This window comes from Morus notabilis, unplaced genomic scaffold (assembly GCF_000414095.1).
Source record: "Morus notabilis unplaced genomic scaffold, ASM41409v2 Scaffold1012, whole genome shotgun sequence".
Taxonomy (NCBI): domain Eukaryota; kingdom Viridiplantae; phylum Streptophyta; class Magnoliopsida; order Rosales; family Moraceae; genus Morus; species Morus notabilis.
The window spans coordinates 250,682-265,888 of record NW_010361635.1 but is presented as its reverse complement, the minus strand read 5'-3'; positions in this window follow the sequence as shown (position 1 = coordinate 265,888).

The following is a 15,207-nucleotide window of genomic DNA, read 5'->3' as shown; positions in this document are numbered from 1 at the left end:
TTTGTAAATATGTATTTACTTTTTACATTGTATTTGTAATTTAATAAACAATGTAAGTTTGTACAATTTGTAATTCGTCACAAAATGATTGCACTCTTTTTTCCTTGCCAAGTTTTTATCCCAATTGGGTTTTTCTTGGTAAGGTTTTTAATGAGACAATCATGAATTACAAATTTAAAAATTAATAAAGAAATAATTTTTTTATATAGTTCGTGGTTCATTTCAAATTTAATATATATATAAATATAATATATTTATAAATTGTAATACTAATATATATATAAATAACTTAATATTAAAAAAAAGTTTAAAAAATTCGGGCAATTCGGGCGGACTCGGGCCGCCGAATACAAGCCCACGGCCCGTTCAAGGTGAAATTCGGGCTCGGGCGGGCAGCCCCAAAATCTCGGGCGGGTCGGGTTCGGGCTCGGGCAAATCCTCGGGCTTTTCGGGCGGTCGCGGGCGGCCCGTCCAAAGTTCCAGCACTATGCCCCACTACACCGGCCGGCCTTTTTCTATCATTTTTTGAGTCTATTCTTTAGGCACATGCAGAAAAATACAAGGATCGTGTCTCTAAAATTTCATAATTTTTTGACGTCGTTTTTATTTTATTTTATTTTTCAAAGATGAAAAATAAGGAAAATCATAAAAAATAGAATATTCATTAAAAAATGGTGTCACTTTTTGCGTTAATTCTTTAAAATGGTATAATAATTTTAAAATACAAAACATAAATATAAATGTAAATTTTTTAGCCTTCTCGGCCCCTGGCCGGCCCACTACGTAGGCCGGAGACTTTTTCATAGGGTCTTACTTTTTTTGTCATTTTTTGAGGCTTTTTTGCAGGCATGCCTAAAAAAATCTAAGGATCGAGTCTGTAAAATTTCATAATTTTTTGACGTTGTTTTTATTTTATTTTATTTTTTAAAGAAGAAAAATAAAAAAAATCATAGAAAATAGAGTATTCATCAAAAAATGGTAGTGCCTTTTGCGTTAATTCTTAACAATTGTATGATAATTTTAGAATATGAAATGTAAATTTTTTACCCATCCCGGCCCCTAGGCGTCCCACTATGCGGGCCGGGGCTTTTTGACAACGTTTTACTTTTTTTGTCTTTTTTTTAGTCTACTTTTTTCATGCATGCGCAGAAAAATACAAGGATCGTGCCTCCAAAATTTCATAATTTTTTGACATCGTTTTTATATTTATTTTTTTTTTCAAACAAGAAAAATAAGGAAAATCATAAAAAAAAGAGTATTCAACACAAAACGGCGTTGCATTTTGCATTAATTCCTAAAAATGGTATAATAATTTTAGAATATAAAACATAAATAAAAATATAAATTTTTGACCCATCCTGGCCCCTGGGAGCCCCACTATGCGGGCCGGGGACTTTTTGACAGCGTTTTACTTATTTTTTCTGTTTTCATGTCATTTTTTGTAGGCATGCCTAGAAAAATGTAACGAAAAATTTCATAATTTTTTGACCTCGTTTTTATTTTATTTTCTTTTTTAAATATGAAAAACAAGAAAAATCATAAAAAATAGAATATTCAAAAAAACACATTTGGTGCCGTGTATCGTATTAATTCCTAAAAATTATTTAATAATTTTAGAATCTAAAACGCTAATAAAAATATAAATTTTCTACTCATCCCGGCCCCTAAGCGCCCCACTACACCGGCCGGATGCTTTTTGACAGCGTTTTACTTTTTTTTGCCATTTTTTTAGTCTATATTTTTTAGACATGCGTAGAAAACTACAAGGATCGTGTCTCTAAAATTTCATAATTTTTTGACATCGTTTTTATATTATTTTATTTTTCAAAGATGAAAAATAAGGAAAATTATAAAAATTAGAATATTCATCAATAAAATGGTGCTACTTGTTGCCTTAATTCCTAAAAACCGTGTATTAATTTTAGAATGTAAAACATAAATAAAACTTTAAATTTTTTACCCATCTCGGCCTCTAGGCGCCCCACTATGCAAACCGGGGGCTTTTTGACAGCATTTGACTTATTTTTTTCTGTTTTTATGCCATTTTTTGTAGGCATGCTCAGAAAATTTTAAGGAACGTGTCTGCAAAATTACATAAGTTTTTGACATTATTTTTATTTTTATTTTACTTTTTAAATATGAAAAACAAGAAAATTCATAAAAAATAGAATATTTATAATTTTATTTGACCCATCCTGGCCCCTGGGCGCCCCACTATGCGGGCTAGGGGCTTTCTGACAGTGTTTTACTTATTTTCTTCTTTTTTTAGGCCCTTTTTTGCAAGCGCATGACCAGAAAAATTTAAGGATCGTGTCCGTAAAATTTTATAATTTTTTAATGTTGTTTTTATTTTATTTTATTTTTCCACGATGAAAAATAAGAAAAATCATAAAAAATTGAATATTCATTAAAAAATGGTGCCACTTTATACATTAATTCCTAAAAATTGTATAATAATTTTAAAATGCTAAACATAAATATAAATGTAAATTGTAGACCCTTCTCGGTACCTGGCTGCCCCACTACGCGGATCTAGGACTTTTTGATAGGGTCTTACTTTTTTTAAGGACTTTTTTTGCAGGCATGCCAAAAAAAAAAATGAAAGGATCGAGTTTGCAAAATTTCACAATTTTTTGACGTTGTTTATTTTTTATTTTATTTTTTAAAGAAGAAAAATAAACAAAATAATGAAAAATAGAGTATTCATCAAAAAATGGTACTGCATTTTGCATTAATTCCTAAAAATGGTATAATAATTTTAGAATATAAAAGGTAAATAAAAATATAAATTTTTAACCCATCCCGGCCCCTGGGCGCCCCACTATGTAGGTCGGGGACAATGTTTTACTTGTTTTTTGTGTTTTTAGGCCATTTTTTGCAAGCATGCCCCTAAAAATATAAGGATCGTGTGTACAAAATTTCATAATTTTTTGACGATGTTTTTATTTTATTTCATTTTTTAAAGATGAAAAATAAAGAAAATCATAAAAAATAGAATATTCATTAAAAAGTAGGGTCGCTTGTCGCATTAATTCCTTACAATCGTATATTAATTTTAGAATGTAAAACATAAATAAAAATATAAATTTTTGACCCATCCCGACCTCTGGGTACCCCAATACGCAGGCCGGGAGCTTTTTGACAACGTTTTACTTTTTTATCATTTTTTAGGCTATTTTTTGCAGGCATACCCAAAAAAATGTCAGGATTGTGTCTCCAAAATTTCATAATTTTTTGACGTCATTTTTACTTTATGTTATTTTTCAAAGATGAAAAATCAGAAAAAATAGAATATTCATTAAAAAATGGTGCCGCATTTTGCATTAATTCCTAAAAATGGTATAATAATTTTAGAATGCAAAACAAAAATATAAATAAAAATTTTTGACCTTGCTCGGCCCTTGGCCGCCCCACTACGCGGGCCGGGGACTTTTTGACAGGGTTTACCTTTTTGCCATTTTTTGCAGACACACCCAAAAAAATGTAAGAATCGAATATGCAAAATTTCATAATTTTTTGATGTTGTTTTTATTTTATTTTATTTTTCAAAGAAGAAAAATAAGCAAAATCATAAAAAATAGAGTATTCATCAAAAAATGGTGTTGCCTTTCCATTAATTCCTAAATGTGGTAAAATAATTTTAGAATATAAAACGTAAATAAAAATGTAAATTTTTTACCGATTCCGGCCCCTGGGCACCCCACTATGCAGGCCGGGGGCTTTTTAATAGCATTTTACTTTTTTTGTCATTTTTTCAGTGTATTTTTTTCAGGCATACGCAGAAAAATGTAAGGATCGTGTCTGTAAAATTTCATAATTTTTTTGACGTCGTTTTTACTTTATTTTATTTTTTAAATATGAAAAATAAGAAAAATCATAAAAAATTGAATATTCATCAAAAAATGGTGCCGCATATTGTATTAATTCCTAAATATCATATAATAATTTTGGGATCCAAAATATAAATAAAACTGTAAATTTTTTACCCATCCAGGCCCCTGGGCGCCCCACCACGCCGGTGGGGACTTTTTGACAACATTTTACTTTTTTTGATATTTTCTATTCTATTTTTTTCAGGCATGTGCAGAAAAATACAAGGATCGTGTCTCCCAAACTTCATAATTTTTTTACTTTGTTTTTTATTTTATTTTATTTTTCAAAGATGAAAAATTAGGAAAACCATAAAAAAATAGAATACTCATCAAAAAAATGGTGCCAATTGTTGCCTTAATTCCTAAAAAGCCTGTATTAATTTCATAATGCAAAACATAAATACAAATGTTAATTTTTGACCCATCCCAGCCCTCGGTCACCCCACTACGCGGGCTAAGGGGTTTTACGCAATGCTTTTCTTTTTTTTTAATTTTTGTGGCCATTTTTTGCAGCATGCCCAGAAAAATGTCAGGATAGTTTGTGTAAAATTTCAAAATTTTTTGACAAAGGTTTTACTTCATTTTTTTTTAAAGATGAAAAAAAAAGAAAATCATAAAAAAATAGAATATTCATTAAAAAGTAGGACTACTTGTTCCATTAATTCCTTACAATCGTATATCAATTTTAGAATGTGAAACATAAATAAAAATGTAAATTCTTTACCCATTCCGGCCCCTGGGCACCCCAATACACGGGCCGGGGACTTTTGGAAGGCGTTTTACTTTTTTCTGTCATTTTTTGAGGCTATTTTTTGCTGGCATATCCAGAAAAATGTAGGATCGAGTCTGCAAAATTTCATAATTTTTTCACCTTGTTTTTATTTTATTTTATTTTTCAAAGAAGAAAAATAAGAAAAATCATAAAAAATAGAGTATTCATCAAAAAATGGTGCCACATATTGTATTAATTCCTAAAAATCATATAATAATTTTGGAATCCAAAACAGAATTAAAAATGTAAAGTTTTTACCCATCCAGGTCCCTGGGTGTCCTACCACGCCAGCCGGGGGCTTTTTGACAACGTTTTAATTTTTTTGATACTTTTCTAGTCTATTTTTTTCAGACATGCGCAGAAAAATACAAGGATCGTGTCTCTAAAATTTCATAATTTTTTTACTTCATTTTTATTTTATTTTATTTTTCAAAGATGAAAAATAAGGAAACCCATAAAAAAAAGTATATTCATAAAAAAAATGGTACCACTTGATTCCTTAACTCCTAAAAATCGTGTATTAATTTTAGAATGCAAAACATAAATACAAATGTTAATTTTTGACCCATCCCGGCTCTTCGCCGCCCCACTACGCGGGCTAGGGGCTTTTACGCAACGTTTTTCTTTTTTTCTCATTTTTTTGCCATTTTTGCAGGCATGCCCAAAAAAATGTAAAGATCGTGTGTGCAAAATTTCATAATTTTTTGACGATGTTTTTATTTTATTTTATTTTTAAAGATAAAAAATAAAGAAAATCATAAAAAATAGAATATTCATTACACAATAAGGCCACTTGTTGCATTAATTCCTTACAATCGTATATTAATTTTAGAATGTGAAACATAAATATAAATGTAAATTCTTTACCCATCCTGGCCTCTGGGCACCCTAATACGCGGGCTGAGGACTTTTTGACAACGTTTTACTTTTTTTGTCATTTTTAGGCTATTTTTTACAGGCATACCCAGAAAATTGTAAGGATCGTGTCTCCAAAATTTCATAATTTTTTGAAGTCATTCTTATTTTATTTTATTTTTCAAAGATGAAAAATAAGAAAAATTATAAAAAGTAGAATATTTATCAAAAAATATTGTTGTTTGTTCTATTAATTCCTAAAAATCGTGTATTAATTTTAGAATTTAAAATATAAATACAAGTGTTATTTTTTTACCCATCCTGGCCCTTGGGTACCCCAATACGCGGGCCGATGACTTTTTGACAGCATTTAATTTTTTTTTGTCATTTTTTTAGACTATTTTCTTCAGGCATCCCCAGAAAAATGTAAGGATCATGTCTGTAAAATTTCATAATTTTTTACAGTCATTTTTATTTTCTTTTATTTTTTAAATATGAAAAATAAGGAAAATCATAAAAATAGAATATTCATAAAGAAAGTGGTGCCACATATTGTATTAATTCCTAAGAATCATATAATAATTTTGGAATCCAAAACATAAATAAAAATGTAAAGTTTTGACCCATCCAGGCCCCTGGGCACTCCACCACGCCGATTGGGGGCTTTTTCACAGTGTTTTACTTTTTTCTATCATTTTTTGAGTCTATTTTTTTCAGGCATGCACAGAAAAATACAAGGATCGTGTCTCCAAAATTTCATAATTTTTTGACTTCATTTTTATTTTATTTTATTTTTCAAAGATGAAAAATAAGGAAAACCATAAAAAAATAGAATATTCATCAATAAAATGGTGCCACTTGTTACCTTAATTCCTAAAAATCGTGTATTAATTTTAAAATGTAAAACATAAATACAAATGTTAATTTTTGACCCATCGCGGCCCTTGGCTGCCCCACTACGCAAGCTAGGGGCTTTTACGCAATGTTTTTCTTTTTTTTTTTCATTTTTGTGGCCTTTTTTTACAGGCATGCCCAAAAAAATGTAAGGATCGTGTCCGTAAAATTTCATAATTTTTTGACGTTGTTTTTGTTTTATTTTATTTTTTAAAGATGAAAAATAAGGAAAATCATAAAAAATAGAATATTCATTAAAAAAATGGTGCCACGTTTTCCAGTAATTCCTAAAAATGGTATAATAATTTTAGAATGCAAAACATAAATATAAATGTAAATTTTTTACCCTTCTCAGCCCCTGGGTGGCCCACTACGTGGGCTGGGGACTTTTTGATAGGGTATGACTTTTTTTTGTCATTTTTTAAGGATATTTTTTGCCGGCATGCCTGAAAAAATGTAAGGATCGAGTCTGCAAAATTTCATAAATTTTTCACATTGTTTTTATTTTATTTTATTTTTCAAGGAAGAAAAATAAGGAAAATTATAAAAAATAGAGTATTCATCACAAAATGGTGCTATTTTTTTTTTGCATTAATTCCTAAAAAAAGGTATAATAATTTTAGAATACAACACATAAATAAAAATATAATTTTTTGACCCATCCTGGACCCTAGGCACCCCACTGTACGGGCCGGGGCCTTTATGACAACGTCTTACTTGTTTTTTTCTTTTTTTAGGTCATTTTTTGCAGGCATGCCCAGAAAAATGTATGGATCGTGTCTGCAAAATTTCATAATTTTTTGACGTCGTTTTTATTTTATTTTATTTTTTAAATATGAAAAATAAGGAAAATCATAAAAAATAGAATATTCACAAAACCCAACATTGTGACATTGTAAATAGAGTTCTTATTAGACCAAAAATGGATAAAACTCCATATGAGCTTTGGAATGGTAGAAAACCTAACATTGGCTATTTTAGAGTCTTTGGTTGCAAATGTTTTATTTTAAACACTAAAGACAACTTGGGAAAATTGATGTAAAATCCGATGTTGGAAGTTTTCTTGGCTATTCTACTACTAGCAAAGCTTATAGAGTATTTAATAAAAGAACTCTAGTCGTAGAAGAATCGATGCATGTCGTATTTAATGAAACTAACACCTTTGTGGAGAAAAATCTAGATGATGATGATTTAGGCTTGGAGCATAAAATGAGCAATATGGAGTTGAATGACAAAGAAGTTATGGATCTCACAGAAAAGGAACCACAAACCTTCAACACACCACAACGCCAAGAAGAACAAGTTGATGATTCAAAACAAGATAGTACATCCTATCAACTACCGAAGGAATGGAGGTATAGTACCTCTCATCCTAAAGATAAAATCTTAGGTGACATCTCACAAGGAGTGGCTACTAGATCATCACTTAAAAATGTTTGGAATAACTTAACTTTTCTTTCACAAATTGAACCTAAGAGTTTTAAAGATGCCAAAAATGATGAATTTTGGATTTTAACGATGCAAGAAGAGCTAAATCAATTTGAAAGAAGTGATGTATGGGAATTAATCCCTAGACCTAGTGCTCAATCCGTGATTGGCACCAAGTGGGTCTTTAGGAATAAGAGAGATGAGCACGGTGTGATTGTGAGAAACAAGGCTAGATTAGTGGCCCAAGGTTTCAATCAAGAAGAAGGAATCGATTATGAAGAAACCTTTGCACCGGTTGCTAGATTAGAATCCATTAGAATGTTATTAGCCTTTGCATCCCACAAAGAATTCATTCTTTATCAAATGGATGTTAAAAGTGTTTTTCTTAATGGTTGTAGAAGAAGTATATGTAGAACAACCACTCGATTTTCAAGATCACAAGTATCTAGATTATGTTTTTAAATTGAAAAGGCTTTATATAGTTTAAAGCAAGCTCCTAGAGCTTGGTATGATAGACTTAGCAAAATTTTACTCCAAAATAGATTTTCAATTGCAAAAGTGGATACTACACTATTTACAAAAATCAAAGGCGATGATCTAATTATTATACAAATTTATGTTGATGATATTATTTTTGGTTCTACTAATGTTTCCCTTTGTGAAGAATTTTCAAAGTGCATGCATAGTGAGTTCGAAATGAGTATGATGGGAGAGCTGATTAACGCCCAAAAGTGATGTTCACAAGCGGTCAATTGTAGCACAGAAGGGCGGTCGTATCCACAAAGAGATAACAAAATAACAAGAATAATTAACAGAATAAAAGCGTTAGAGAAAAGTGAATTAAAGAAAAATGATAGTTTTTGAGATTTTTGTTGCAAATAAAATAAAAAGGAGAAAATATGTATGAAGGAAACGGTAAGGTGTCGAGAATCCCTAATGCTTCGTTCACCAATTCAAGTTTTGATTCACAAAATAAAATAATCAAATAAATTAAATCTCTATGTTGGCTAAAAAAATATTATTATTACAAGTTATCTAAAATCGACAATATATCAATCTGACAATATTGCAGTAAAAGACAATTTGTAAAATAATTTGAATAACAAAACATTGCATGACATAATTACATAAGAAAAGCGTGACTGAACATATATAAAAATTAGCACACAATATTTTGAAAAGTAATAGAAAAATATATGAGATTTAATTCATTTAGATGTTGAAGTTTATAGAACAAGGAATCAAAACCCCGAATTGGGTCACTCAACAGAAGTTCATCTCTAACCTCACCAAGAAAATTCTAGCCTATCTTGCAAAACATTCTCACAAGTTCTAGAGAGAAAATATGAGACTGACAACAAGACGACAGAAACTGAATATTAAAAAAAGCTCTCAAAACCTTAGGCTAACCCCTATATTTATAGTGTTTAAAGGTTGCCTATCAAATAAGAAAACAAACAATAAAAATAGAAAATTACAAAAGAAAGAGAAACAAAATAAAATTACACATAAATTAGGAGAAATCATATATTTGATTTGGGGAAGAAATCTGGTAATTTGCTCAAATTTTTTGGGGAGAATTCGGATTCAGCATCTTAGAAGACACGTGTCGAAGCTTGGTTGGATGAAGGAGTCAATCTCACCACGTGTCGCATTTGGAGTGGTTGGCGTGTGCTGGCGATTCGCAGAGCGGAGGACAGTTGTCGTGCGCGGAGAAGGACTTGGGCTGGCATGCTGTCGCGCGGGACCCATGCGAGGAAAGCCTTGGAACGCACTGGAGAACGCGCGTGCATGAGACACGCTCCCTGAGGTACCGCGTGCTGTTGACGCGCGAGGCGCGCAATGGTGGGAGAAACGGGCGCAGATTTTCGCGCTGACTGTGCAGTAGCTTGGCTCGGTGGCTTTGACTCGGCTTGGCTCTGTGTTGTTGAAAATATGGCTTTCATGGCTTATTTTAGTGTAGCTTTTTATACTACTTTTTATCTGTAAATAATTAAGCAAAAACTAGACAAATTACAATTAAAATATTATGAATAAAAATAATGGAATTGCTTAATTAAAGATTAAATATTTTAATATTATATAAATCAAAAGCAGTATTTAGGGTGCATTTTCATGCACTAATCAAGAGCTAAACTACTTCCTTGGTCTTCAAATCAAACAAACAAAGGAAGGCATCTTCATCAATCAAACTAAGTATGTCAAAGATCTACTTAAGAAGTTTGACTTTGAAGGAATGAAGCCTCTATCTACTCCAATGAGCTCATCTATTAAATTAGATAATGATGAAAATGGTAAAGTCATGGACATAACGAAATATCGAGGTATGATTGGATCCTTACTTTACTTAACTGCAAGTAGATCGGATATTATGTATAGTGTTTTTTTGTGTGCTAGATATCAATCAAATGCTAAAGAGTCACATCTAAATGCGGTAAAAAGAATTTTTAGATATCTTAGTGGAACTAAGAATTTAGGATTATGGTATCCAAAGGGCACACACATTGACTTATTCAGTTATATGGATGCCGATTGGACAAGCTGCACCATAGATAGGAAGAGCACAAGTGGTACATGCCATTTCTTAGGATTTGCACTAGTTTCTTGGTTTAGCAAAAAGTAAAATTCGGTTGCTCTATCAACCGCAGAATCCGAATATATCTCGGTAGCCAACTGTTGTGCACAAGTCCTTTGGATGAAGCAAACACTTCTGGACCTAAGGTTAAGCTATGACCATGTCCCTATCATGTGTGATAACACTAGTGCGATCAACCTGTCAAAAAATCCAGTTTTACATTCATGCACCAAACACATAGAGATTAGACATCATTTCTTGCGTGATCATGTACAAAAGGGTGATATCACATTAGAATTCATTAGCACTAATCATCAAATTGCGGATATCCTTACCAAACCTCTAGCTCTTAAAAGATTTGCTTCACTGAGAAGAGGTTTATTACTGTTAGATGCTACAGAATTAAAATTGATCACTTAGGAAGTAAGTGTTTGATCTATGATTTGATGATTCTTATGCTTGAACAAATTGATATTGTCATTTTATTTGTGTAATGGTGTATGAGGAAACATATGCTATATTTTGTTATTAGTTAATTAGGCATTTTCTGGCAAAATTAACTATTTTCCTCACGTTTTCTTTGTACATCGGTCAACCGGAGACAGCAACACTATAAGCAACCAGTCGACCGGTTAAGCTTGACCAGTCGACCGCACCGGGCGACCGGTGGTGCACGATAGGCACTTTAAAATCATATCTAAAATTTTTTCTCTCACTCATTCCAACTCAAGCTCGAACCCTAGGCGACAAAAACACCCCTAATTCACACCATCGCTTAAAATCATCCAAATTTCGTCAAATTTCCTCCATAATCTTACTCAAATCTCTCAAGAAATGTCATTCCTTCTCATATTCCCTTTTCTTTCCACTCTTTCACAAGTTTTACTCCAAATCCACTCCAATCCGAATTCACCCACCAAGTGTTAGACGAATTGCTTCAATGGCATCTTGGGCTCATCATCACGTGGCAAAGGAAAGAATGTGAACTCTACTTCCTCTGGTCCACGAAAGAAGGTATCAAACGATGAATTTAACTCTCGTAACTTCAAACTCTTTGAAAAGAAATCTATTGTAAAAGGAAGATTTGTGGATTTTAGTGAGTTTAGAGAATTAAATATGGAGAGATTGTTTGAGATTTTAGGATGAAAAGCATTTGTGGAGGTTAAGGAAGTAGTCTACCCGAGGTTAGTAAAAGCCTTTTATGCTCACATGCAATATACTACTTGTGAAACCAATGTTAAAATAGCATGCACTCTTAAGGGACAACGTATAGAACTTGATAGAGAGGCGATCCCAAAAAATTTTGGGATTCTGAATGTTGGACAATGTGTGCACACTTATGACTCTTAGGCTTATAGTGGAGAAACAATGTCGAGGATTATTATGGAAAGAGCCTCAAGTCAATGGAGCAATGAAGATGACAATGAGGCTCTACCCCCAAAGCCGAAAGCCAATAAACTACCCCTTAGGAGTAGAATCCTTCATCATATTATCTCCAACAATATCACTCCTAGAGGAGGGCATAGGGATGACGTTTCATTCACTGATCTCTATCTAATGTTCTGCCTTCTAAAAAGTATTAGAACAAATCTTCCCTACTTGATCCTTCACAATATGCTTGATGGGAATAATTTAGCTAGGGATCATAATCTTCCTTATGGGATGGTACTAATAAGGATCTTTCGTCATTTCAAAGTAAATCTTGATGACGAAACCGAAATTAGTCCACCCAAATCGGACTGCAATAAAATAACAATCAAACTCATGGGCTACAAGTTTGAAAATGGAAGGTGGATTCCCAAGAAAAGGGGCAGAGTTGAAGATGAAGAACGCGAAGAAGATATTGGAGGCAGTTCAACTCGGTTCAATGACGATGCCTTCAATACCCTCCGTGGACGGATTGAGTCTCTATGTGCGAGTCATGATGAGCTTAGACTGTAAGTAAACACTGGCATTTAAAGTCTCTACTCTTTTGTCGACTCAAGCATGTCAAACCTCCGGAACGATCTTCTCCAGCAACTCCAAGCCAATCATCAAGCAAATGCCGACGCTCAAGCACAAAGTCTCGAACAACTTCGGCGTTATAACTTTCAAGGGCCTCCTCCCTCTTAGATTTCACTATGTCTTTTAAGGGTTCTTCCATTGCAATTTATCTTTCTATCAATTAATGTCACATTTCCTTATTTCTCATTTGTTTTTCTTTTTGTTGATGACAAAATGGGGAGATGGAGTGATTGCTATACACTTGTTATACTTGCTATTTGTTTATGGAGTGATTGCTATTTGTTTAGCTCTATGTTGTTTAGTTCCATTGTCACTCTGGCATTGCTTAAATATAAGAAATGTTCATTGAGACACGTTCTTTAAAGGCTTAATAGATTAAGGGGGAGAATATTTTCAAGTTAGTATCAAGTGATTAAGTAAGGGGGAGACATACACTTGTAAAAGAGAACATGGAATTGCTTTACCATCTTAGCAATCAAGTGTTTGTCATCATCAAAAAGGGGGAGATTGTTGGCCCAAGGTTGAATATTCTCATGTTTTGATGATAACAAACACAATGTATTATGTTACTAATGATTCTATTTTGAGTTGTGTATTTAGCATAATTGATATTATAAATCAACTTAAGAAGCATGTTGTGGAATACAATGCAAATACATTCAAGGTTGAGAAATGCAAATTGAAGAAGGAATTCAAGGCTTGAAGTGTTGACATACCAAAGATCAAGAGCAAGCAAACAATACTAATAGGTTTTTATATCTCCTTAGTCTTGTATTTGATTTTGACTTCATACTATCATGATTAATTCTTGTTTAGGCTCATGCACACACTCACATTATTCTTTTAAAAATGAGACTAAACTAAGTGCATAATGACATTTGGCCTAAAAGTACAATTTGTGAAGGTTTGAGGCAAACTAAGTGTCAACCAGTCGACCTATGTCGTCCAGTGACAGAAAAGGCTAAATGCACCAGTCGACCGGTGCTGCCTCAATCGGTCAACCACTCCAGTCGATCGGTTATGTTCAATAGTTAGTCAATAAGACCATTGAACAGTGAGATTTCAAATTTGTCTCAACCGGTCAACCGCTCTAGTCGACCGGTACTGGGTAAACGGACAAAAATAAGACCGTTGGAAAGTGAGGTTAAATAGAAAAAAAATCAGTTTTCTCTTGGGTGGATTTTTTTGAAAATAGAGAAATTGTTCAAAGCTCCCAAATCTCTTAAAATCCATAAAGGTTTCTCTAAAGTGCCAACTTATTTATCATCTTTTCAAAATCCTTACTTCACTCTCTCACACATACTTGAGCCTATCTTGGATTATATTTTGATAGTGTGATTCCATCATCTCCTAGTCATTTCAATTGTGTAAAACCATTGTTAGGAGTGTATAACTGAAGGATTCACTATTCATAATCATTACTTTCGTATTGGGTTTCTTGGTTGGTCGATCTCCGTAGAAAATTGACATTGTGTAAGAGGTTAGACGAAGCCTCGGATAGAAAGATCTGCCATCTTATAAGAGGAGTGATCGTGCCGGATAGTCGATCGTATAGTGGAAAAGGTCGAGATGCAGAATATCTCGGCAACAGTGGATGTAGGTAAATTTATTTTTCGAACCACTATAAATCTCGTTTGCATCTCTCTTAACCCTATCTCTCTAATTTTCGCACTTTAAATTTGATAGTTGACATTGATTGATTTAACTCTTGGTGATAAACTTATTGAACTCGTTATATGATATTAGAATGATTCATCTTGTGCATATCAAGTGTTTGTGCTATTGCATTAACTGTAGCCTCACTAGGGACAATAATTTTTTGAGGATATTTTTTGCAGGCATGCCCGAAAAAATGTAAGGATCGAGTCTGCAAAATTTCACAATTTATTAACGTTGCTTTTACTTTATTTTATTTTTCAGAGTAGAAAAATAAGGAAAATCATAAAAAATATAGTATTGATCACAAAATGGTGATGCTTTTTGCATTAATTCCTAAAAATGGTATAATAATTTTAGAATAAAAAATATAAATAAAAATGTAAATTTTTCACCCATCCCAGACCCTGTGCACCCCACTATGCGAGCCGGGGGTTTTGGACAGCGTTTTACTTGTTTTTTTTCCTTTTTTAGGCCATGTTTTGCAAGCATGCCCAAAAAATGTAAGGATCGTGTCTGCAAAATTTTTTATAATTTTTTGACGTCATTTTTATTTTATTTTATTTTTTAAATATGAAAAATATAGAAAATCATAAAAAATAGAATATTCATAAAAAAAAATGGTGCCACATATTGTATTAATTCCTAAAAATCATATAATAATTTTGGAATCCAAAACATAAATAAAAATGTAAAGTTTTGACCCATCCAGGCCCCTAGGCACTCCACCACGCCGGCCGGGGGCTTTTTAACAGTGTTTTACTTTTTTGCTGTCATTTTTTGAGTCTATTTTTTTCAGGCATGCACAGAAAAATACAAGGATCGTGTCTCCAAAATTTCATAATTTTTTGACTTCATTTTTATTTTATTTTATTTTATTTTTCAAAGATGAAAAATAAGGAAAACCATAAAAAATAGAATATTCATCAATAAAATGGTGCCACTTGTTGCCTTAATTCCTAAAAATTGTGTATTAATTTTAGAATGCAAAACATAAATACAAATGTTAATTTTTGACCCATCGCGGCTCTTGGTCGCCCCACTACGCAAGCTAGGGGCTTTTACGTAATGTTTTTTTTTTAATTTTTGTGGCCATTTCTTGCAGGCATGCCCAGAAAAACATAAGGATCGCATGTACAAAATTTTATAAT